Source organism: Phyllopteryx taeniolatus, chromosome 19 (assembly GCF_024500385.1).
Source record: "Phyllopteryx taeniolatus isolate TA_2022b chromosome 19, UOR_Ptae_1.2, whole genome shotgun sequence".
NCBI lineage: Eukaryota > Metazoa > Chordata > Actinopteri > Syngnathiformes > Syngnathidae > Phyllopteryx > Phyllopteryx taeniolatus.
The window spans coordinates 11,613,262-11,639,142 of record NC_084520.1 but is presented as its reverse complement, the minus strand read 5'-3'; the positions used below and the strand labels follow the sequence as shown (position 1 = coordinate 11,639,142).

The 25,881-nt window shown below is 40.5% G+C and overlaps 1 protein-coding gene across 2 annotated transcripts in view; it reads left to right on the top strand.

Moving 5' to 3' along the window:
* Window positions 1–13,724: 13,724 nt before the first annotated feature.
* raraa (retinoic acid receptor, alpha a) overlaps window positions 13,725–25,881 on the top strand; it is a 172,919-nt gene continuing 160,762 nt past the window's right edge. The window contains exons 1-2 of one of the 2 annotated variants that reach the window (XM_061755522.1): window positions 13,725–14,082; window positions 19,118–19,245. The gene's annotated coding sequence lies outside the window, so the exon portion shown is untranslated. The remainder of the gene's footprint in view (window positions 14,083–19,117; window positions 19,246–25,881) is intronic. The other variant, XM_061755520.1, reaches the window with a different exon arrangement.

The following is a 25,881-nucleotide window of genomic DNA, read 5'->3' as shown; positions in this document are numbered from 1 at the left end:
TCTGGGATTGCCTAAGAACTTTTGATTATTTTATTTATTTATTTATTTTTTTATTAGGGCTGTGATTTGTGAATTGAAATGAATGAAAATGCCAATTTTGCCATTCCATTTCAGGTCAAAGTTTTTCCTCTTCGTCTTTTCCTTTTTTAAAATTTATTATTTATTTTTTTTTTTACAAAAGTAGCACTCTATAATGTTGCAGTTTATAAAAACTCATTTTACTATTCGTACTATTTTACTAATTAAATTTTTTTTTTTTGGTCACACATTTTGCTTCAATTCAAGTCAACACACTTCCTTGACACCAATTACCACTTTGTTATTAGTCAGGTTTTTCTTGTGGCATCTCAGGGCGTTCCAGAAAGAGCACAAAAATATGCGAATAAGTGAGTTTTTTAGCGAATAGCTTAAGATAGGTTCCACAGGGAAAGAAATGCAAATAGGTGGGGTTCACAGTAAATGAATACAAATAAACACAAAAATAATGAATACATTTCATGGAATTTTAGGAAGAAAATACTGAGAATGTAAATTCTCAGTGGGCTGCATTAAAGAAGGCAGGCCATACTTTGTGTACTTACTGTATGTTTAAAGGTGTGGCCATCCATAAAAAAAGAGGAAAAAGTAAAAATATGTTCAAGGGCAGAAATTCCACTTCTTTTTCAGTCTTTGTCTCCTTTCCCTAACACAGTTTTTACAGGTTTCCATTTCCACTAAATTAGTGCCCAGGGTTTTAATTGCAGTTTATGAAGCTCATTTATTGGCGCGGAAGTCTGAGTTTGTGTGATCTGGCATCCAGGGAGGAGGACCAAGTCCTCTCCAAACCTCCCTGCGGTTTTGCGTTTCTTCTTTTCTGTTGTTTCTTTCCCTCTACCCCATCCCTTTCTTTTTTAACACCACAATGTTGTTGAGCTTTAACGGTACATGCTGCTGTTTTTATAGAGAATTAGCACGTCCCTACGCAGCGCATTTAAATCAGGCCTCCCCCTAGGTAACCGCCGAGCAGGCACGTGCCAACAGCCACACAGTTAGCATACGGAAGCTATGATTTAAACCATTGTCCCGTCAATATTGCTTTATTGCTCCAGCGCCCCACACTGCTGGAATAGAATAGAGACAATTCATGACCCACTGCTGCCGATGCTACTTTCTCTCCATTTGCCGAAATTCCTCCACATTGTACCCCTCCATGGCATTCCGCAAGCACCCTGGGGGCTAATTAAACCTTAATTACATTTGTTGGAATTGATTTGTGATTTAGTCTTTCCTCTGTTGTTCCAGCTCATTGGCCCCCCTAATGTCATTAATGCACCATTATTTTCACGGGCGGCCTAATTAAAGGGACATACTCCCTGGGTTTCCTCGGATGAGATGCTGGAAAGGGGAACATGTTGGCATATGGCACCCCAGTGATCCAAAATGGGACATTCAGTGGTGGTGTAACTTAACCCCGTGTACGTTAGAACGTTTTGGGTGATACAAGGTTGCCAGGGGGCTTTTTGGGAAAGACGTCTAGTCATGTTTTATGGCAGGACATTATCATATGACATGGTTGTTTGGGATTGATGCCCGGGAGTGGGGAATCTTATTCATTGCTGCTTTCTGATCATCTCTGCCAGCTTGAGCAGAAGCTAATACGGAAGCGGACGGATTTTTGCCAAGAATACCGAAAGCCTGGCGTATGGAGCCAGAACACTTTCAGTCATTTGGTTTCAATTTAACATAAACACCGATACCCTGGGGAAAAATACTAGCCTGACTGAATTCAAAAGAAAACAACACCCACCTGTGCCGATAAATCTCACTAATGCACGCAAAAATCTGCATAGAAAAACGTTTAAATCCAGATGTTGTACATGAGAAACATGCCGCAGTTTTGTGTACACACATTAATTTTGCAACTGAATCACAGCTTTGTATTAAATATGAAATACTGTACATGTTGGCACTCTCGACTAGGACTGTTAGGGCACTGGATGGAAGAATGTTTACTGTGATTATCGCTAATCTTTAAATAGTGTGTGTAACCTGTGTATTCCGTGCACCATCACTATAGCTGTGACTGTAAAGGGTGGTAATATGAAATGATGGCTTTTGCACCATTTTACCTCATCCGCATATGAAGGCAGGAACATGTCTGAAAACATCGGCACACTTATCGTGCGTAATGCACATCTCAATTCTCCTTCAGAAATAAAAAGGGAGAACGCAGCGGCAAACGAGTTGGCAGCTGTTTGTGCTTCTTTTAAAACACAGCGCTTTTCCTTAGGGAGGTTTATGGGAGTGGGGTTGCTTAAAAGGGAGAAGAGGGGGGTTTGCGGTACATTTACATGTGGAAGCTCAAAGCAGTAACAAGCTTTCCCAGCCTGATGTGGCTTCATATGCCCTACAGTATGCTGCTCGAGCCTCTCTTCCTCTGACAGCTACCATATTATTGTCCTAGTTTTCCTGCCTCCCCCCAAAAAAGCAACAAAAGAGTTGTGATGCATTTTTTAAGAAGAAAATAGCTCTCTAAAATATTGTTCTTTATAAAAACACACAATATTGACATAATTAAACAGAATATAAAGAATTAAACAGTTTTCAACACATTTTTTTTGCTTTAGTTCAATGGACATTGTACTGCTCCTTCTGGTGTGCTCATCTTGGCCATCTGGGGGCAGGATAATACAAATACAGAGACACACACAAAGAAGAGTTTCACAACTGACTCAGTAAGCTGCCATAGCATTACTTATTTTTCGCAAAGGATAAAGAGTATATGGCTGTGATTATTGTTATAGTGTCTGTCAACATCTGTTGCGCCACCATTTGTGCTCAACTATTTGTTGCTTAAAGGGTTGTAATACTGCAACACTGATGCATATATGGTCTTTTGCATTTTTTTTGATAGCATTAAGCAAGATGTACTGTTATAGGGCAAAGCTGTGTAGTTATTTTGATACACCAAGTGTAATTTTCTTTGTTTTATGTTTGACAGTAAACCTCAATTGGGAGTGGTGATAAGCAACTTGAAGCCTTTTTTTAAAAAATATATTTGTTTATTTTTACAAAGTTTTTCTTGTTGTGAAGTGAGATGAGTTGAATTCACTACCAGCATACAGTTCAGTGCTCGTATCTCAAAATTTTGCTCGCTAGTCAAAGCAACAAAATCAGCCCAGTGATGGCTTGTATCTCAAAAACTCCCAAGTTGGGTCAGTCGTATCTCTAGGCATCACTGTATTATTGTTTAAGTCTGAAACTTCATGAGTGATGCTTTTCATCATGAAGATGTGGGTACTCAAGCATTTGAAATGATGAACTTAATTAAAAGTTGATAAATGTTATCAATTGAAGTAAAAGCGTTGAGATTATTTAGTTATTTACACTCAAGAAGGATTTTAAAGACTTCATCATTCAAGGCCTTGTAATGAGGTGAAAATAAAAATGTTGTCAGTGCAGTTTATGGATATTAGCGCCCCATGACTGGGTTCGCCGTGACTAAACACGTACCTGCACACAGGTACATAAAAGAGTGATTTTTAGCACTCATTTACATTTCAGTATAGTGATTTGAACCACTGTGTCATGAGAGATCATCAATTCCACTTAAATGGTCAGAACATTATGACTTATTTACGGTACTATAAATAATGTGTTTTGTTCATCCATCTACGCCAGCAACGTATAGTGACAGGCAGAACAATTACATGCTCTTCCACAAGATGGCAGAAGATAGAATTAACCTGTCACCTGTTGCCTTTCATACAGTACAATATTAATTTCACTGAGTAATTAAAATTCTTAGTAAACTGAGACATGATTTGTGATATTTTTGTGCTTTGCCAACTTGCCAAGCACCTTGGCTCAATAAAAGTTGGGAAACACTGGGACTTTGTCCCACATTCCAAAAACACCCATGCTAATTTCAATGAAGACTCAAAATTGTCCTTGGGTGTGATTTATGAGTTAAATGACTAAAGATTTTCTTGTAGTCAACTGTAATGTGATGAAAGTCAAGACGAAGTTGATTAATCAATTATCCATCCATCCATCCATCCATTTTCTGAGCCGCTTCTCCTCACTAGGGTCGCGGGCGTGCTGGAGCCTATCCCAGCAGTCATCGGGCAGGAGGCGGGGTACACCCTGAACTGGTTGCCAGCCAATCGCAGGGCACATAGGAACAAACAACCATTCGCACTCACAGTCATGCCTACGGGCAATTTAGAGTCTCCAATTCATGCATGTTTTTGGAATGTGGGAGGAAAGCAGAGTGCCCAGAGAAAACCCACGCAGGCACGGGGAGAACATGGAAACTCCACACAGGCGGGGCCGGGGATTGAACCCGACTCCTCAGAACTATGAGGCTGACGCTCTAATCAGTCGGCCACCGTGCCGCATTAATCAATTATGTTATTGATATTTTTTTCAGCACAGTTCAGTCCTGTGATTCCCAAAGCTTGCGGGACTAAATGCTATATACTGTATATAGGGATAAAGTACATTCTGACAGTTGTTCACCACCGGTGTAAAATACTTAATAGCCAAGCTGCAATAGCCTCCGATCACAATCTTAGCAAGTATCTGTCTTGACAACGCCTTGACTCGCGCTGTCCATTATAATTGTGTATAATGGGAGTCCAATTCATTGGCTACCAGCCAACCTCTCCAATATGCTGGTTGGCTGGCAGGCTGACGGGTATGTAGGGCAACTTCTTCATAGATGGCTGAGCTGGTGAGAGGGAGTGGGGAGGGAAGAGCAGTGAGCAAGATGGGTTCACATGAGTTTGTTGCTCATATCTAGCAGCTCACTTGGCTTGTCTCTTACCACCCTCCCTATCTTGATATTGCCATCTTTGGGGGTGTTCCTACAGCAACAATAATCCATCACCGTAGTTCCAAGTCTGCACCTTAATGTGGCGTGCAAATGGTGGAAAATAAAATGTTAAAAAGTCTCGCATAAGCTAAAAACATCAGATCAGAATGCAAATCTCAAGAACGGCAGTCAGTGAATGGTTACATGACAGATGTGATTTTACTGGTTGCTTGCTGGGAAAAAAAAAAAAAGCAATACAGTGAGAAAGTGTCACTTTGGTCGTTATAAAATTGATTTGTGGTACTTTACCGGAACCCTGCAATTGCTGAGTCATCTGGAAAAAAGTGATGCCTTTGCACTCATTCCTGAGTAATCCAGCATAGGATGACATTTTTAGCTTTTTTTGGCCAATTGCGTTCAAGTACAGCTCAGCGGGCCACAACAAAGTTAGAGATAATAAGGGATGAACATTTTTAATACGGCTGAGACTTTCTCCATGCAAGGCGTCCTCCATTTCTCCTCGCTGCCACTGAACTGGAAAAGAATGGGTTAAACCTGTCTGCGAGCCACATCTGGGAATCATTTGAAACATTCCACAAGGCTTACCACATGTTTTCAGATGGACTAAATCCTGCGAAAGACTCGGCTGTCAGGGGTTTGAAAAATCATCGGGTTTTTTTTTTTCTCTCCTTTTTTTGCCAGGAGGGGAAAAAATGAGATAATTAAACCGTATAATCGGTTTTCGCTCTTGCAGGTGATAGGGTGGGGATGTGGATGGTTTTAGGGGCCTGTCTCTGTGTGCGGTTTAGTGTGTGGAAACATTCTTCTGTGCCCTCCCGAGTGTAGGTAGTGTGTTATTTAAATGTATGGTACCTTTTTTTTTTTTTTTTGGTAGTTCAAAGACGACTTTCGAGGCCTTTCCGTTTCCATGCAAGCGATACAATCTCATCAGCACTCGTGCCCCACTACAAAGCTATAAGGACAACCAACTTGAAACTCAATTAGCTTTTCTGTGCGCTCACGGTGGTACAATTCAACTCCTAGCCCTTATATCTTCATCCTATTATCATGCTTTTAGTATATTTTGTGGCCTTTGGCCTTGCTCCAAAGTATAGTGACATCTTGTCCCCCCCACCACTATAGTTTGGATGACAAACTAATAAAAGCAGGGCTGCAGTGTGATTAATAGTGGGCTGTCTGGAGTTTGAGATAAATATGTGGCTTTAAACAGACAGCGGCAGACAGGAGGAATGAAAATTCACTGTGGATGGTGATTGACCACCAAACCTTGGCACCGCCTCACCTTCAAGTTACTCGACAACTCTTTACATAAGCCCGCCGCAACTATGGCCGCACTCACTCTAGGGATTGTCACCTGAAAGTCAGATTTGTTTGACGAGTGCAGGCTCACCTTGCCGCGTTCAAGCAGTACGGTTAGAACAGGTAACAACCAACATGCATAATAGTAATAAAGAAAGCAACTCAAAATTAGCCGCAAAGCGGTGCAGGGAAGTAATGAAGTACCAATACTTCATTACAGCATTTAAAGGGGAAGGTTGCTTTTTTTTTTTTTTTTTTTTTTTTTAAGAAACCACCACACCCAATGAAGAACAACCTTTTAGAGACAGAAGGTGTGACCGACGAGGTGTTAGTCATTTGCCGTGCACTAGTGGACACACTCTGGTTACCCCTCCTGGCTTGTGCTGACCTGTAAGCTTGGGATTCAGGAGCTTTGCTGAAGGTCTTTTGGAATATCAACCTCTGGAAAAATGGGGGAAAAATGTGAACAATTGGGCACAAGACTAGCAAACAGAAGCAGAGCGAAGGAACCTCAGACAGCTGAGATTTTTCAGAATTGCAACATTTCAGCTCAACATTTACGTTGATCACCACTATTTGATTTTTAACTGATTATGCATTCCCAAAACTAAAACTGACGCATTTAGTGTTATATGAACACTCTATTATGAATAAGATTGCTAACATCTGCTTATTTACAGTGCTAATGCTAGCTTAGTAGACTTTTTATTGCTAGCGCTGCTATTGTGTTGAAGCTGGACAGTCAGTTTTCTGGGACTATTTATCACCCTACACACTTTCATAATTACATTTAAATCTTACTAGTGGTTTTAAAACTGCAACCTACCCCCTTTGATAAAAGAGGGAAATTTTGTGTGCAGATCAATTATTATTTCCATTGTCCCAAGTTATCAAACTGCGTATTGTATATAATTGACAGTAAAATTCATTTTTACTTTTGCACTTAATTACATTTCAGTCTGTACTTTTTTTTTTTTACTTTTGTAAAGGATTTAAATCAGTCCTTCTACTTTCACCAGTATTTTTTTAAAACAAATATGATCTGCACTTCTACTTCAGGATAGTGTGACACTCTCCTGCTACAAAATCAGTAAAGTTGCGGTGTGGTATCACTGGTGCTCAAGCATGGTACGATAGAACCAGCCCAGTGTGAGTGTGGCCATTTTCAGCTGAAAACAAAACAATGGCATCATGGCAGTTCATTTACATGACGGCAAGATTTTTAGACGCTGAAAACATTTGAAGTTGGGTCTCAAAGCGGAAGTTGTTTTTTCTTCAATGACACAATTATTGTTTCTGAAAAAAGACGTTTGTCTTTGAAAATTAAGAACATGAGTATGTCAAAACCAAAACAACAATGGCAGAACACTGTAATGTATTGTACTATGCGTGAGGGTTTGGGACCGAGCCTCAGTTTAACTTTAAATATACCCCAAACTATGATCCCTTTAAAAAATAAAATTCTCACAGCAATCATCTGTAAGAATGTTTTTTTTTTTATTGACCTTTCTCTGCATTATTTTGAGAAGTTTACTGCTAACAACTGATTTATAAAAACACAAAAATGGCCATTTTGACTTGGTTGTTGTAATATAGCATCTCTATTATTCTACCCGAGAATACTTCCGGCTTCTCATGTTCTTGTGGTGCATTCGATGCCCCTCTGTTTACTGACTTTAGGGGAGCTGGGATGGTTTCCCGTGGCTGCACCGAGGGACTCCATCTCTCCATCTCTGCCACCCTGTGACATGTGGTATGTGGCTCCATGCTGGGGGTGAAAGAATTGTTCAGGCCGGCTAGTGTTACAACACTTTGGAAATAGTTGTTCACTTTCACACTGGATGGTAAATGGGCGCCAAGGCCATTTCAGGGGTGGGAGCAAAGCAGATCGTGCAAGGAACATGAGACGGTGAGAGGGACACTCAGTGATGGTCTTGCAGGAAAACCATACACACCGGGGCTGCTCTGTATTACGGGTGAGGGGAATTCCAACCATATCCCATTTCCTGTTCTGTTCCTGTCCAAGAGCACAGCGATCGCCATCTTTATAAGAACAAAGATGTATTTTAATAAAGAAGAAGAGGAAAGAAGAATAAAGGGGATAAACTCAGATTTTAACAAATACATTTCAAAAACACAATTTTACTATTGGAATATTATCTCTTTTATTCTGGAATATTATCTCTTTTATTTAAAAAAAAGGACTACAATACATTCTTGAAAAAATACACAATTGTTTTGAAAAATAAAAGGCTAGTCATGCAGGGATGTCAGATTTATGTGAGAATACGTTCCGATCATATCACAGCTTATAAATGGCCCAAAGCTAAGCTAGGCTTGAGTAATAGGTTGACTGTATTATTTTTGTTTCACTGGTACACCGGTACCCACAGGTATGAACTTTTTAAATGATACGACATAATAACTTATTGAAAATTATTTTGTGGACCCTCAAGCTATGGCTCATGGACCTCCTAGGGGTCTGGGGACCACAGTTTAACAAACACTGGTCTACGAGGCTTATACGGTACACTTAAACCGTGTGAACTCTGCTTATTAACAAGTGGCCAATCAAAAGTGACGTGATCAGGAAAAGGAATCATTCTTGATCTATGATTATTTTAATTTGTGTGCAGTTGAATGCAGTTGAACGGGAAACTGGATTTTAAAAAGCGCATCAGACAGGATGAGAGAGCCCTGTAGTTTTTCTGGTGTTTGTCCTACCAAAGTGGTTGGTGCTCCACCAGTTTTTTCATATAAAAATGTCGCTGCACATTTTTGTTGAAGCCACAAAGATATAATTGCATATGTCCGCCTAAGTTAAACTAACCGGAATCTATCTGCGGTCATTTTGAACCAATGAACATGATGTGTTTATAGTTAAGTCAGCTCCTTCATCTTCTCACTCCTTATTTATCTCACTTTGCCAAATTGAGAGGAAACACCACCTCTATTAGCGCAGTGGGCTTCTACCAATAAGAACACAGAGGTGCCAGTTTAATTCGTTGGTTGAATTCGTTCCAGCAGAAAGTCCCACGCACACGTACTTTAGTACATTTGTGAGTTGTGCCTTTAAATGGCGTGGCCTCCCTACAGAGTGCCTTGTAGCTCTCTAGCTCCCCCTTTCTCCGTTGCATGGCTTTGGCAGCAAGAGCCCGCGCACACTTTCCAGGCTAATGGTTAATAGCACAACCACTTACATGTTTCACTTTCTTGACAGCCACACTGAGGGCTAACTTAACGCAAACAAAAAAACAAATACTACCCGAAATACATGACGCGCTGAGCGAATGACGTTTACGCGCGTGTGAGAGAAAGCACGAGTGAGGGTTCCACGTGGATGTCAGGAACCATAGGTTGTGAAACATATCTTTTTATGCCAATTTGTTAGTGAACTAAGGTTTTACCTTAATGATTCAATTTCTCTCACTTCACTTGAGATGTCAAAACAGCCTGAAGCTCACTTGTAACTCAAGTCATTGCTTGCAAGTCAAAGCAAAGAAATGAAAAAAATCGCCTGAGTGACAAAGTGAGAGTACTCTTACGTCGAGGTACCAGTGTATAGGCACACATGTGCTGTGTACATACACAATCCATACCGCTCTCAGGCTTGTCTGTCACTCTTTGTTGCGCTCTCAAAATAGCACTCGGATCCTTGAAACGTGTCCAAATTCTAATTTTCTTCCTCTGTACTGTTGCCAGACACAAGGCGAACCAAGTGCCTCGTGAGCCACAGACTCAAGCTTGTCAAGTTGAAGATTTGCTGGCATCCCGGGAGTCTATGTGAAGCATTAAATTAAAACTGCGTCGCTACAGCTGCACGGTGCATGGCAAGATTCAGTCCTCGGTAGGCTTTTCGCATTGTCTAATTTCCGATTTTACTATCCCTCCATATGAGAAAACACAAATGACTAGAACATTATTCAAATCGAGTTTAGAATTTGTTTTTTTTCCCCTTCTTGAATTAGTTTTTTTGTAGTCTTCTACTACCAAACAAGCTTTGAAATTTGTATTTTATTATTATTTTTTAATCCAACAAAGGACCACCAGCGTCACAAACGAGTTTCACAAATGAGTGAAGCCATTAAGGCTCAGTCCCACTAACTTGCAGGGTAAATCCGGTGACAAAAACAGGCTGCAGCTGGGCTTCGGAGACCCCGGAGACCTTACTCACCATATCATGACAGCACACAATGCAACATCCCCACATTGAATGATGACATGTAAACATAGTGCACATACTGTAGGAAACCTGAATTGATGTCAATTTATTTTGATTTAAGAATTCTGTTATGATAGCGGCCGCTTCGACCAGCGCACGCTTTTAGCATCAACATTACATTACTTGCATGCATGCCTGTGTGCCCCGTGACAACCCACCCCTTGCAGCACTGCATTCCTCGCACACGTGGTGATGTGTGACAACTGACACAGCTTAGTGCCACTCAGAGAATAAGAAAGCCTCTAAGGCGGCAAAGGAAACAAGGCGGACACAGTCGCTCGTGCACCCTGTGTGGACATATTTACACTAGGGAGGGGCGAAAACACCTGAAAATAAAATATCAGATTTTTTTTCACAAAAACTTTGTTGCTAGTTGCTTTCTTGAAGAATAGTGGCTAGAGGGGATGGAAAAGTTGCTAAATTGGCTGCACTGACTGTACATTCGTAAATGAGTTTATGTATGTTTGCAGCCATGTTGTTAGTGCAAGCAGATTGCTATGATGTCAGCACTATGATGTATCTAGAAGCAATATCAATAATTTACAGTTTCTAAAGGAATTGCAACTTTTAGTTTATGCATGTGTTTCTAAGACCATGCTGTCTACCCAAAAACAATGTATGTTTAGTTTTCTGATAATTTATATAACACATTATGTTTTAGGTCTATTTTTGCACGCGCACTCATAAATGATGTCTATTAACGTTATTGTTTAGAGAAAGTTCCGTTTTTTTACTTGGGTTAATCTCTTTTTCATTAAGCATTGACGCACAAAGTAAACATACCTGAGATCAAACACACACACGTTACATAACATAGAATGTCAATTTGTGGTATTTTCACAAATGTGTGCAGAAAAAGCACAACTGTGCAAGTCTATTCATCATAATATAGAGAGGAACCCAGAACTGTGGAGAAAACCAAAGGCAAGTTGTGACAAAATCACACCGCACAATCTGTGATGGAAGATATTTTAGGCTTTCATGGCACTCTCAGCAGGACACAGGGGCACAGTCACGCAACGGAGGAGGGACCAGGTTGTTTAAAATTGAATGCAAAACATATCCTACGTATTCAAATACAGCCACGATGTTCGCCAGGCACCCCTGCTGTTCCACAGTGATCATTCCTTGGCTTTTGGAACCACAAAGCTGACAAAAAAGGGGAATAGCTTTGGGAATTTTATCGAAACAACTCACATGATTTTCTTGTTTGGGTTGAAGCCAGGGGTGAGGAACCTTACTAAATTTATGAAAAAATATGATTCAATGACTGAATAAATGTTGATTGTTATATATTGTGAGCATTTGTGCATTTTTATGACAGTCCCTCTGAGGATTTATTTGTTTTTAGAATTGCATGGCAGGCTGAGACTGTACTCCCTGCTTTTGTTCCCTTTCCTGTTAGCTTGACTTTCAGCCGGAGTCGATATTGACCAACTTTTGTGAACTAAGAACTTTAATTTTGATATCGTATGACTGGTGTCGTGCATTTGGTATTTGTGATTGGTTATGTGTCCAAATGAGGCAGACAACAAAAGATTTACTTGGTTGTTTAATTTCCCACTTGATGGGTGGGCAGGCACTCTAAAGACACAACAACATTAAAAAGCCAATTTCCATAATTTAAAAGATTGCCTGCCCTGTACAGTTAATAATGGTTTCCCACCCCTAGTTTAAGCATTAGACCATGCACTATGACTTATTCTCTCCAGTTTATGATTAAGAGTGATATAATCCTTTTTTTCCCAAACATTTTCTGCTTGCCAACATGGCACACAGTGTAACATGCATAAAACCAGCACTGCAGCGTTTACATTTTGCTAGCTGCACACAGTTACACAATCACCCCTGGCCTATTGACTCAAAACCTAATACGATTGTGGGAATGTTAACGGGGACATATGGAAAATTGACTTTTTAATGTTTGTATACAAATAATTGGGTCTCTGGAGTGCCTGCCCACCCATCATGCGTGAAATTAAACAACAACCATGTAATTCTCAGTCATCAGTGAGTGAGTCATTCAGTGAGGAAGTTCCAGAGAAAAAGAACCACTTTGACATGAACCACTATCATGTCAAGGCTGAAAGGTAAGTGAAGCTGCAGTGTCAGCACAGATTAGCATTAGCTAACAAAGTTACCAGCATTAGCTTCTACTAATAACGTTAAAATAATGTACGGCTAAGTTGTCAACGAGGGGTTGGGGAGTAATGTCATGCGCCAAACCTCTTCATTAAGTCTATTTTGAAATGCTGAAATTTCAGAAATGCTATTTCTGTAATGCTGCATTAATAATAATGCAAATGGTATTGCAATCGAATCTTTATGGGCGCTTGCTTTTAGTATGTGTGTTGGTGTGTGGGTGGTTAGGGCGAGATGGTTAAATTAGTTTACAGATTGTTAGATAACAGCATTAACTTCTGAAAAATTGTACTTAGTTATGGTTGCCATCAGAAACCATATTTATAATCTTGTATGTACCTGTAGCTAAAAAGGAAAGCGTGAAGAGTCTTACATATGTGTAGCCTGTCCTTCCCGCGATACAGGAGCCAATCATGTTGCAGCGGGGCGTGTCCTGCCTATAACACAAGTGGGATTCCTAATAACGTGTCGCCGAAATGTACAAATGCAGTCAATGAATTGGGCTATCGTTGCTAACTGTGAACTCTCCAAACGCTCTCCTTTATTCTTTTTTTTCTTTTTTTCATGGCGATTATAATGAGCGCCAATTATTTGCAGATTTTTGCTATTCGTGTTCGGGCCTGGTCCCTATCACCCACGACGAGCGGAGCTCCACTTTACTGTCTGGACTGCATTTCTTTTGGCCTGATGGCGGCGTGGCGGTTGTCTGGGTCTCGCTAGCTTAAAAAAAATTTTGCATGTGCAATTCGATTGGTTTATGTTACTTATGCGACTTTGCAACACTGTGCAACAGCGGTTTAAATTTTGGGCCGCATCGCTTGGTGCGGGGCGGACTTTAAATGCATGTTTTTTAATGCGAGAGGAAGCAAGAGTACCAAGCACGGTGAGATTGCGATACAGCCCCATTGGCTGATGTTCTAACAAAAGACGGGCTCGCCATTGGTCGAGCAAAATGTGGGGCGGGATGAGGCCTGGCACACTGGATGAAACAGCTCCGCCCCTAAAACAAACTAATTTCACCATTACAAGAAATATGCCATTTAAAATTGTCTAAAATTTTTACGCCTTGGGGAATTTTGACCAAAAGCATACACAGGCATTTTATGGAGACACCCGGGCACTCTTTAATATTGTGGGAAAAAAATGCCTTTTATATGCGAATGGAAAAATGAGGTTTATTATTACTATTATCCGTGCAGAGCCCAGTGCACATCTGGAGACGAGCAAAGAGGAGCAGGACGTCCACTGTGCACCACTGGCCCTCATGAGAGGAAAGGGGCGGGCTCAACGCCGGGGTTGGCTTTCTGCACCGGAGAGAGTCTCCGATGGTTGCCAACCAGAGTGCCGCTCCAAACTCGCCTGCTCTGCAAACGCGGCTCGCCGCCACTCGTCCCTAAACGCGCGGCGGTTATCGACCGGGGGAGCTTGCCTGGCTCACATCAGTCTTACGCCCGAGGACCGAACCGAGCCGCTCGGGAGGATAAGAGCCCCGGCCGGGAAAGTTTGAAGGAGACGAGCGGGGGGTGGGGCAAAGCTGCGTGACTGAACTTCCACCGAGCAGCCGCGGAAGGGACCGGGACGAGGAGGAGCCAACAGGTCCCAGGTAGTACTTTACTCTGACAGCTTGTCAACACTTGACAACACGCGGGCATTACTGGGGACCTAGATCAACTGGCGGACTGACACTCGGTGATTTCACGAGTTTAAAAAAATAATCATAATGTATTTATAAAAAAACGAAAACAAAACATAACAAAAAAAAACTACATTCACCGGCTGACTTTGTGTTTAAAGTGTTAAACTCACGGACAATTAGACTTCTATTGACGCATAATTGTGTTGCGTGACTGGCGTCGATAGCATGGAAAGCTAACGCAACGAGAGGACGCCAATGTGTGTGTGTGTGTGTGTGTGTGTGTGTGTGTGTGTGTGTGTGTGTGTGTGTGTGTACAGTATTCGTGCGCTGATCGTTGTCTTCAACTTGGTGGTGACAAAATGTTATAAAATCTTTTTTAAAATTTATTTATTAATTTTTTTAAAAGCCGATTCACATAACATTTGTCTCAACAAGCGCTTGTCTATGTGGCCCAGAGCGCTGGAATATAATATACAATATATATACGTTTTGGGACACGAATTGGACACCGGTCAATGGCTGTGCTTGAGGGGCTTCTACACACCTGAAGAGTTGGCAGTTGTTTTGCTACAGTGTCCCTAAAGTCTGGATACATAGGCAAAACAATATGTATCTCATAATATTCTTTGATGGAATTGGGATATTAACAACAATTCAATACGGGCAGCACGGTGGGCCAGAAGTGGTGAGCCACAACAAACTAAATCCCACCAATCGATCATTTTCTATACTACTTGTCCTGTTCAGGTTCACAGGGAGCTGGAGTGAGAGGCAGACAACACCCTTGACTGGTCAGTCAATCACAGGGCACAACTAGGGACGCACCAATACCACGTTTTTCAAGCTCAGTACGAGTGCTTACATTTCAGTACTCGCAGATACTGAATACTGATACGTGATAATTCCGTTATGCCTTGTAACTGTAAAAAGTCAGTTTTAATTTAATCAAATACTGAGCAGAAACACAAACATGGAATAAGTTTCACTCAAATATGACACTTGTTGAGCAATCACATACTGTTCAAAAACACAACTTGTTATTGAATGAGGTATGAATTTCACTTAAATATAACACTTCTTACACTAAGAATAGTCCTACAAAGATTTGATGAAAAGACACAAACAACGTCCAAACTGTAGTAATATACAGTAACTAATTTTTCACAGAGTTGAAAGAATATATGCCTGTAATTATTTTTTATATCGTTTTTCCAGATATGTTGCTCTGCCATTTGTGTTCAAATGTTCGGTATTTAAAAGTTTATACAATGGAACTTTGATGGAACGGAGTAATATGGGCGGGTGGTCGTCCGATATAGCTGATTGTTTGTTATATTGAAGCGGTTTTTTTTTTGGAGGCCATATGCACCCATATTACTGTATAGTACAAAAATGTTGTTTTGTAGGTTTTTTTCATGGCCTAAAACGCCCAGTACAGTTCAGAGTTATTGTAAACAAATTTAAAAGAAAAGCTTGAAAAAGTTTGAAAGTTTCACATTTTATCCAAACTTACCACGCTGGTGTGCTTTGTCGTGGTGACATTGTTGACATACTGTACTCATCACAGGTGAGTCGCTTTCATGAACCGCGAGGAATTCGTGTGCTTCCTAGTTCCAAATCCGTTGCTAAAGGGTAACGGTACCTGTTACTGTACCAAAAATAGCATGTTTGAGACTCCAAAGTTAATGCCGCAGCCATGCCGCTCTCTCGCTCTGCTCTATGTACAATAGACAATAGATATACCATGGTCACATGGCCACCACGTAGGCACGGGAGGCACATCTTTTGGATTTGGCTCTAGTAATATTGTATATCTGTGCCCCGGAAATACGTCAGTCTCATTCTCTGCCTGCATTGCGCCACAGCGCCAGTAAATAACAGCGGCCAATTGTGGAACTAACAGACTTTGTCAATGGCATTTTGAGTGACGAATGGAAACTAATTTTGGACACGTTAAGTCCCGACAGTCTGTTGTCTCCGATATCTGTTATATCGGGGTCTGTTTTATCGAGGTTCCACTGTACTGTGACATCGATGCTATTTGCCTGTCCACAGTGTATCGCATTATGTGTTAGCATTAAGCTAGTGGACTTGTGCAAGATGAAGCTATGTTTTTTCTTATTTATACAATGTGTAATTCTCTTTATTCTGTTATTTTTAATGTAAACTTCAACTGGGAGTGTCAATAAACTACTTGAAGCAAGCACAAGATGACTCTTTTTGAAGAGCTGTTCAACGCACGCTCAGGGAGGACAGAATATTATCATATATGACAGGCTGGTAAAGTGGTATCAGAGCTTTTTACGAGTGCGATTACAGACGTACAGTATTAGTGTGTCCTTACAGACAACCATTCATACTTGCACTACACACGATCACTGAGTGAGAATTGAACCGCACAAAAGTCCGGCGAGTAAACCACTATTCCATCAGTAACTCTACTCTAAATCCCAATTACAGGCAATTTGTTAACACCCTGGATTTACCCTGCCAATGTGTCAGCGTTGTGGTAAATTAAATGTCAGCATTGTTTTTAGTCTTTGCGGCACATACCCCCGCAGCATCTCATGCCCGCAGTGTTATCTTGTAAAATTCTGTCTTGTAAAAAGTGTAGATTATAGTCTGTGGGGATTTTATTAAACTCCATTTAAGGGTGTAACGACCTCTTCTGTTGCGTTTACACGCTTCACCTCAGACTGTTTATGCATGTGACGTTTGAATTATTGAATTGCAATGTTCATACTACATACTAAATGACACCTCAGCTCACTTCCTCTTTGCAAACATGCACCCCACTACCCCCTTTTCCTCTTACAGCCTGAGCAACATTCAGACAAGATGTGGTTGGCAGCTGGTGATAGCTTGGCAAGTTTAGTGTCTTCAAGGGTTTTCTCACTCTGTCATCTTTCCTCTTGGGTGTCATTCGTAGTTACATGTTGTGCCATGAACGGAACTGTGAAGGCATTGGGGTTACAGTAAAGGAATATTGTCTACCTCCATCCATCCATTTTTAGAGTGATGTGTCCTCATTAGGCTCAATATTGTTGACCTATCTAGTGAAAACACAACACGTGTCATAAAAAGTATAAATCTCTTTATTATATGAATGGAAACAGGAGGATACAAAAAATTATGCATGTTGGAAAAAAGGTGTTTTGTTTACTCTGTAGTATGAGTATATGTATATCTTGTATTGTAATATTTAGTGTTTGGGTGACAGGTAAAGAAAAGTCATAATTTTCATGGAAAGTTGCAATTTTAGAAAAACAAGTTTTGCGACAACATCATGATAAAAAAGTTTTCATTTTGTAAGAATGAAGCCATAAAATTATCATGAAAAACTAAACAAATCATGTGAAAATATTTTTTGTATTTTATTTTATTTTTTTTAGTTCTCCATTTACAAGAATAAAGTTAAAGAATTGCAATTTGATGAGAATAAAGATGTAATATTCAAATTTTTTTCTTACATCATTTTATACTTAAAGTTGTAATAAAAAAAAAGTGGCAATGTTTGTAGTTGTAACATTAGGAGCAATATTGTGGATCATCAGTCAAGTTACACTTAAGTTTACCAAAAACAATGAAATCATTTTGGCATCAACGCCATCATGTGTATCACCGCTGTTGTCTGTTCAAAGATGGTTAATTTCGCATTTTTTTTCACAAATTGCTGTTATTGGTCTGTCCGCACGTCGTCTACGATGCATATTAACCAATTTAACGTTTTGAAAACGGCTTGAGAACAAATCTATTGGCTCTCTTGAAGGCAAAAATGTTGCGAAGTGTTGTAAAAGTCCACCTCTTCCTTCACTCTGTGGGAGCTGTGTGGAATTAAGTCGCCTCAAGATTGAAAGTCTGGATGTTTTGTTTTGATTTCAGTATGCCTGTTTTGTTAAAAATTGATCGCTGTAATTCTTCAGTGCAGTTTGGAACTGGTCAGCTAGGAAAGTAAGTGCATGCAGATTCATTTCGGTTTTCAGTTTATTAAACTGCTGAATCAGAATCAGAATCATCTTTATTTGCCAAGTATGTCCAAAAAACACAAGGAATTTGTCTCCTTCAGCTCTTCGTTTTATATATTGCATACTTTTGAGAGAGTTTGGGAAGATGATATAACCACAGTCGTTTGCGTTTGTGAAGTGTTAAAGGATTTTTGGTGCACAATGATATTCAATAGCAATATAAGGTATAATAACGTCAACGATGTGGTATTTAATAACTCAAGCAAGATGGCGTTGTTTAACAAATCTTTTATTTCCTGAAAGCACTGATTTTGGAGATGCGAGGATTTTATCCGACAGCAACAATTCATGTACAAATTGACCTAATTGTGCAAAGGTTTGTATTCATGATCAGTGTTTGTAAGACTTCTTTTTGGGGTTTATCGGACCATCAAACAGAAGTGTTTCTAACAAATATTTAATGATATTGCCCACTGAATATTTGATAGGTCTCTAAAAAGAGATGCCGACTGCTGGTCTCAAACTGTGGGGCAATTTTGGCAGTTTTTGTGGTAACTTTATTCTGGAAATAAATGGACTTAATTCTTCTGGGTCTCTCTGACATGCATTAACATGAAGTAGTTGGTCTCCGCACGCTCCAAGCCTCGCCTGCCTTGGTTATCACATTGGACTAAATGTGTCATCAGGGCGGCGTCTGTGTCACACTCGAAGTGCCTGCTCATGTCTTCCTGCTGCCTTGCCATGTCTCTCTCCACTGCCCGACAGTGCTTCACGCTCCTAAAATCGCAGCAGTGTGTCAGTAACTCTCTGATGTCACTTCTTTTTTTGCTGTTTTTGTTTCTTGTCCTCATCTTGCTTGGCACAAATCTCACTGATGAAAGGTAATGATATTTCATGACTTTGTTCTGCAGCTTGATCTTGTTAGTGTAAAACAGGAAGCATTCACTGACACCGTTTTTAAACTGGCGGCAAAGTTTGGATGGAGCCCGTTGTGGAAAAGCCCTCTCTTTTTTTTCTTCTCTCTCTCCCTCTCACAGTGACAGGTGGTTTGGTTTAATTTGGCCCGCAGTGGTCGACACGTCTGCTCACCACAGCAACCCACTCGCCTGCTTTTGACAAGCCCAAAGCTTTGGCGATGCAGCTCAAACAGACCAAGCACTGACAGGTGAGACATGCTCCCTACAGAGATGTCACCGAGAGCTTGTTTAATGGTAAACATCTCCACCCAGGCCTACCCCCACACTGTCAAAATGTGCTATTTTGGTAGCTCTTTGTTTTCAGTGAAAGCCTCACTGCTCCCTATCTTTAAAAATGCAAAACAATATGAGCTTGCGAGGATTCTTTTGATGTGCACATGTTTCTAATTTGCCGATCTTGGCTTTTAAGAGGAGTTAAACAAATCAGCAAAACTGCTTTGTGCGCACTCAAAGAACGTCTTAGTTTCATCATCGGTGTTGAGAGTAAGTTACAGTAATATAAAAGGAGTAGTTTGGGAAACAGCGAATGTCACACTGCTTTGAACGTGTGAGCAAAGGCCCCTTTATACTCCCGCGGTTGCGCGGCCGACAACGCCCGCAGTGCATCACGTGACCGAGGAATTGCCCCACGCAGCACCTCTGCGTAGCTTGCCGCGCACCCGACAAAAATTGTCATCCCTCGTGATTGGTCTGTTTTAGTCACATGCTATGATGACGTACCAGCGTGCCCCTTGGTTCTACATACCATCTACAATCGCCGCCTTCTCGATCGATTTTGCAGCATAATTAAACGTATCGTCTGGTCATCTCGTTCCATTTGTTCTGTCGCGGTTGCCGTTGTTGTTGGTTTGTTCCTTGTTACTGAAAGGAAAGTAAAAACGACTACCGGAAATGGCAGAGGAAACTCCACCTTGCGGTGTCCTATCCAATAACAGCGACATCCCCGACTTGGAGGAGAACTGCAGCACACTTTCAAAACAGCACGTGTTGGTTGCGCTCGAGTATAAAGGCAAACTACGCAAGGGACAGCCGCAGTGACGTTATGGCGGTCGCCGTCCGCGCGAGGATGAAGAAGCCTTAAGGCACTCTTAACATACAACAATGGAAGAGAATCCATAGAAGTAAATGACTAGTTTGAGCGCAAAAGGTGACAAGTGCTATTTAGACAAAAATAGAGCCACCCCTACTAGCAGACTGCCTATCACGGCGTCATTCAATGTTAGTTTCCTAATCCTGCAAAAATGAATGATCAGTGCCTTACTGCAGCTCGCGTCATCGCCATTGAAGCCAATCATGTCATATGAACCCGTCACTTGTCACTTACGTCTTCTAACATGTCTGCACCTGTTAATATTTTTTTTTTTAACTCGCTGCTAATATAGCGTCATTTGTGCCTGAAAGGGAGAGTAAAATATGGTAACTTTTAACTGTATTGCCTATGGATAATTGCGTGAAACAGTCCAAGAGAGATGATGTCATGAAACTCATCAGTGAAATAGTTGTTCGTGATCAAGTCTGCAGATTCTACAAGGAAGCGTTCGCCGGTGTTTGTCGCAATCAGTTGGGTCGACAGGATCTTGAGGGTAGCAGCAAAGAAGATTAAGTCAGGTTAGGATTAAGGGTTAATTTTAGGTTAAGTGTTACTTTAATAAGAGACTGCAGTTCCAGTATACTCACCTGTTATTTTTTTTCACAAAGCGAAATACTACATTTCATTGCAATTTTGTAGTCGTGAAAATTTTGGACTTTTCTTGGAGTTGTCTGGTTTTGAGATGAAATTGCATCAAATACCTCTTTGAAAGACTTTTTCAAGAAAAGTTAGACTTTCTAAATTAGCCTCTTAATTGCCTAATTTATATTTACTTGTCATACTGTAAATCAAATTGAATAGCTGAAAAACTAATTTGACTAAATTCACAAAAAATGGAGATGTCCATTTTTACGTTCGAACTCTTTACAGAAGAATTCGTCTGTGGTAAGTAGACACTTTTTACCGAGATCAGCACAAAAAAGGGAAAAGAAAAAGGAGTAGTGTGGACTGTGTAGTCAAAAAACTAAGTAAGAGCAACACTTGTTTTACATTTCTATTTACTGTGTATTCAACGCCAATGGAAAAGTGACAATAGCAAGTAGAGCCATGTATGTGCCATGTAATGTAAACAAGGCATAAAACATCATGGAATCCCACTGCTTTGGTAAAGTAACACTGAAAGATAACTAATAAGTTTACGGCACAGCTTGTAATGGCATCGTACATTGTTGAATGGAACTGAGCAGTGTGGCCTCACACTAATAAGGCAGCTTCGCTTGAAAATGAAGCAGGGCCGACTTTGTTGGAGTAAGTAGAAATAAATTGCTATATTACAGTGGTTTGGCTGTGGTGTCCAATGACGTCGTCAGTGCCTCAGGGACTGGGGTGAGTGTGGGAAAAGCGAGAGGGAAGAAGGGCGGGAGCTGATACCAAGAGAATGTAGCTGCAGCCGAGTGGGATTTTTTTTTTTTTTTTTTTTTTTGGATGGGGAGTCGAGTCTGTGATGTTGAGATGTGAGCGCTCCACTCATGTTGGCCGGCGGCGCTTAGGCAGGCCGACTCGTGCATACTGATTCTCTTCTTTTTGTATTTTTTATTTTTATTAATTTTTTTGCCGGCAACACGATCCACATGCCTCACTGGCCTGCACGTCCCGGCCAAACACGCGAGGGTTAACGCTCCTCCCTTTTAACTCTCCCTTCTGTTCCTCTTTTTATGGCTTTGATGGTATTAAATAATCTTTGTGTCAGAGTGCACTGCTCCCAGTGTTCGTGTCAGCAGAGGGAGAGTGCAATTAGGTCAGGCTGGTAGAATAACATGGTTTCATCCCGGCCTTAAAGCGGCAGGGCACCTCACCTCAATTTACGCTTGATATTCACCTAAAGTCTTCAGAGGACAGCTTGCAAAGTGGTCCGAGGCCAGCGGGGGTTATCTCAGCACACGCTGAAAGAACGTTGTGTCTTTCCAAGGAATGCCTTATTATTTTGATTGATGTTAAGCATGGGATCAGCTCAGTATCACGCATCCTTTGGTTATTTTTAGAAGAAACTAACCAGGTTTCTCATGATTATTTTATTTATTTTATTCTATAACTGCGTTTCCCAAGAGTGTTCCTGTGGTTCTGACTTGAATTGTGCATTTTAGCAAATGAATCACTGTTAGTAGGCAATATCCAATTTCTAATGTTATGAAGATATGACAATAAATACTGTCAAATTACTGAACAGACAATTTCTCAATGGTCAGTTTTGTTACTGTGCGCAAAGCAGCAATGATGTTTGCACTGATGTCACAGTTTGGGCAGTTACCCAACCATGTTGGAGGTATATGAATGTACACATTGGTTGGATGGGGATAGAAGTGCACAGTAATTTATGATTTGAATTAGCGTTGCACTGAAATGAAAATTCTTCCCCGAAAACTGAAAATGAGGAAACCAAGGCCGAAAACCGAAACATCATGGACGGGAGGATTGGCGACTTATTCTGCGTTGACACTGAACGCAAAACTAAACCTTTGCGGCTCCCCATCGTGTTTAGCCGCGTTAGCTAGCTAGCCGTAGCTCGTAGGTTGCTGGGGTGGCGCAAAAATATTTTCTGTTTAAATAACTGGAAATGTTCACACTAACTAACTAATAATAATAATAACTAATAGTTTACCACATCCATATTCATTCTGTCATTAATCGGAATTGTTTAGTAAGATATTGGTAACTTATCTTAAATAACTAAATAGTTGAGAGAATATTGACTTACATTTATAGCTGTGTATATAAGAAGAGGCATACATCTTAAAGCCCTTTAATTTGCTTCTCTGTGCTTTGGAGTAGGATTTACAAAGACGACGGATGTAGTGTCCGTCTGTGATGGTTATTTCGGGCAAGTCCTGCAAACACCATGTGCAGAATAACAATTCTTCCAAAACCATAAAAGACCGAGCCATGGTTGGGCAATGCGGGACATTACGTGCAAACAGCCCATTGTAAATTACAACACATTTCTGTTATCTCCTCTCCAATTCAGAATAACTTTATCAAACCGTAAAGCATATTTACAGCTCGAAACAGCTTGCATGCACAAATTAGAAGCCTCTTTGGTGCGATAGAAGGTGCCAGATAAAGAGTCAAAGCTCATCAATACATTTCAGCCTTTAATAATGCTCCGTTTCCATCTCTAATGTCTCCATTCCATGTCTCATGATGAAGTGTCCCAGAATGGATCGTTGGTGGTGATATTTTAGGTTCTTCACTATATTAATTTGCCTCAAGAATCAGGCCACATTTTGTCTTTTTTTTTTTTCTTCTTTTCCCTAATGAGGTTGCGATAAAGACCCATATAACACATTATCCTTTTATTGATTGGGACTGCGTTTCATGGCATAAATTGCTTTGGCCGACCTTGAAATCATTGACACATTTATTTGCGTTGAGTTGTTGCATTGCTTTTCTGTCAGAGGAACGGATCATCTCGTGAAAATCTACACATTATACTAGCTCCTTGAGATACGAGTTTAATTTGCCCCAAACACTTCAGATTTCAAATCATCTTTCTCCATTGAAATGAATTGAAATGCCATTAATCCATTCCAGTACCTCCCACCCCTAAAAAACTGAATTTTTGTGATGTGTTTTCTAATAACAAAAATAGTACTCTATGATTCTTTATAAAAACATATAGTAATGACAATTAAATAGCATGGAGAGAATGTTTTCCCACACTTTGCATCAATTCAGTGGACTTTGTGTTGCTAGTTCTGGTGTGTGCGCCATGGTCATCTGGGGTCACAGCTTCTCAGTAAACTGTAGTTACCTTAGTGTAGCAGAGGATAATGATGGTATTAGTTAACCCGTCTATGGCGTTTTGCATTTTTGGTTAGCATCTCTCTCAAGGCAATGCTTTGTGGTTGTTTTAAGTACACATAATTCTCATTGGTTTATGTTTCACTTTTGACATTAAGTGTCAAGTGGTAGAAAGTTTTTGGGAAGAATTGTTGCTGCTTGTTGTGAACCGAGTTGACTTAGAGTCCAGATCCACCATACCGTGGTTGTCTCTTAAATTTTGCTTGCCAGTCAAAGCAAAAAAGTCGGCTGAATGATGGCTAGTATCTCGAAAAACTCGGGTCACTCGTATCTCGCTTGACGTTATTTCTTTTCAAAGTCGACCATTTGGCAGTTGAAGACCAATGTCACAGTGTTTATCGCTGTGTGATGACAAAAAAACTCTCCCCCAACGTTATTGTAACAATTTCCACTAAAAGAACTCTTGTTGTTTCTTAATCTCCTTCCACTTCCGACCCATAAAACAATGGTATCATTTGCGTCGACAGAGCACATGCACAACTCTGAGTGAGCGATATTCTGGCTGGTTCTCTTTGCAAGCCCATCGGGCATTCTAGAATCCAGTCGCAGTCATTTCTGTCTGGCCTGCCTGACTGTGGAGATTCCTGAAGACACTAATATTATCTCTGTGGCATGAGAACCAGCCCTTCATATTGAGGCTGCTCTGCAACCTCATAAATGCAAAAATAATGGCCTGTGTGTATATTTATTTTTCTGGGAAGATGATTAGTGAGCCACATTGGCGATTTTTTTATTTAATTTTTTTCAAGCTAGCCACCACCATCTTGCAATTACAGCACATAGATCAGCAGAATTGCTCAAATGAATTGCTGTTATATTGTTATGGAGCAATAAGCAATCCACTAAATGCGGAATGTCACGTGACCAAACCCGGAAAATGGGATAGTTGACTTCCTGTGTATGCTACGCTAGCGAGCATGTAGCATGGTTTGATTACATTATTGTTTGAAGCCGAACTTTCTAAAATTTGGTTTTCTTTATGGCTGGTGTCTTCGGGCAAAGGTTAAATACATGTACATGATTTAGTTGTACAAATATGATATGATATATGTAAACACGAATGAAGCCTAAACATTGAATATTGTAATCTTTGGTGGCTTTGTGGTGACATCTTAAAAACCTAAAAAAAAACACCTAAAAAATTATATTATAAATGTTAAAAGTCTCTATAGTTGCTGTGTCATGACCCTCTTAGCTATTCACCTGAACCGTGAGGAAGTGCTTAGACACGTTTTGCCAAATGTGGAAGTAGTTCGGGCATATACAGGATTGAGGCAAAAATGGAGTGCAGTACAGTACTTGGCTGCAACCAACATAGGTGCTGTTCATTCAGTCGCAGCTTGTTTGTGGCTTAACAAAGAACACAAAGTGACACCACTGCTATAGGAAGTTGATGCACAGACCTCTGCTATGGCACAACTCTGAATTCAGACATTCAGACATTTTCTCATCCCATTAATAATATTAAAGAAGGAACAAGGAATTGACAATTTATTTTCTACATGGCAAAAGAAAATTCAGTCAAATGCCTTTGACTTATAGTTAGATATAGTAATGATATGATCTGATTTTGGGAAACCAGAAAGAGAACAGGACCCATGAATTTATAATATACAATGAAATTTGAGACTGGGGCCACTTATTAAAGAGGAATTGCAAAGGAAAATATTCTTACACTGGATGGTGCCAGTTATTGTCTGCATTAAGATATCCTTCATCTTTTTAAAGCTTGTATAAGACCGTGCAACAACATTACATCCGTTCTATGGGCAGTTCCAAATAACTACACAACCCAAAGCATCCAAACACTGATTTCTGTGGAACAAATCCTCTCTATTGTGCCTCCTAGGTGGGAGTATGTGGCAGTTGAATGTGTATTATCCAGCTGGTGCATTTGCAGCTGCTTGAACATTAGCTCAAGTTGCGCGCCACATTT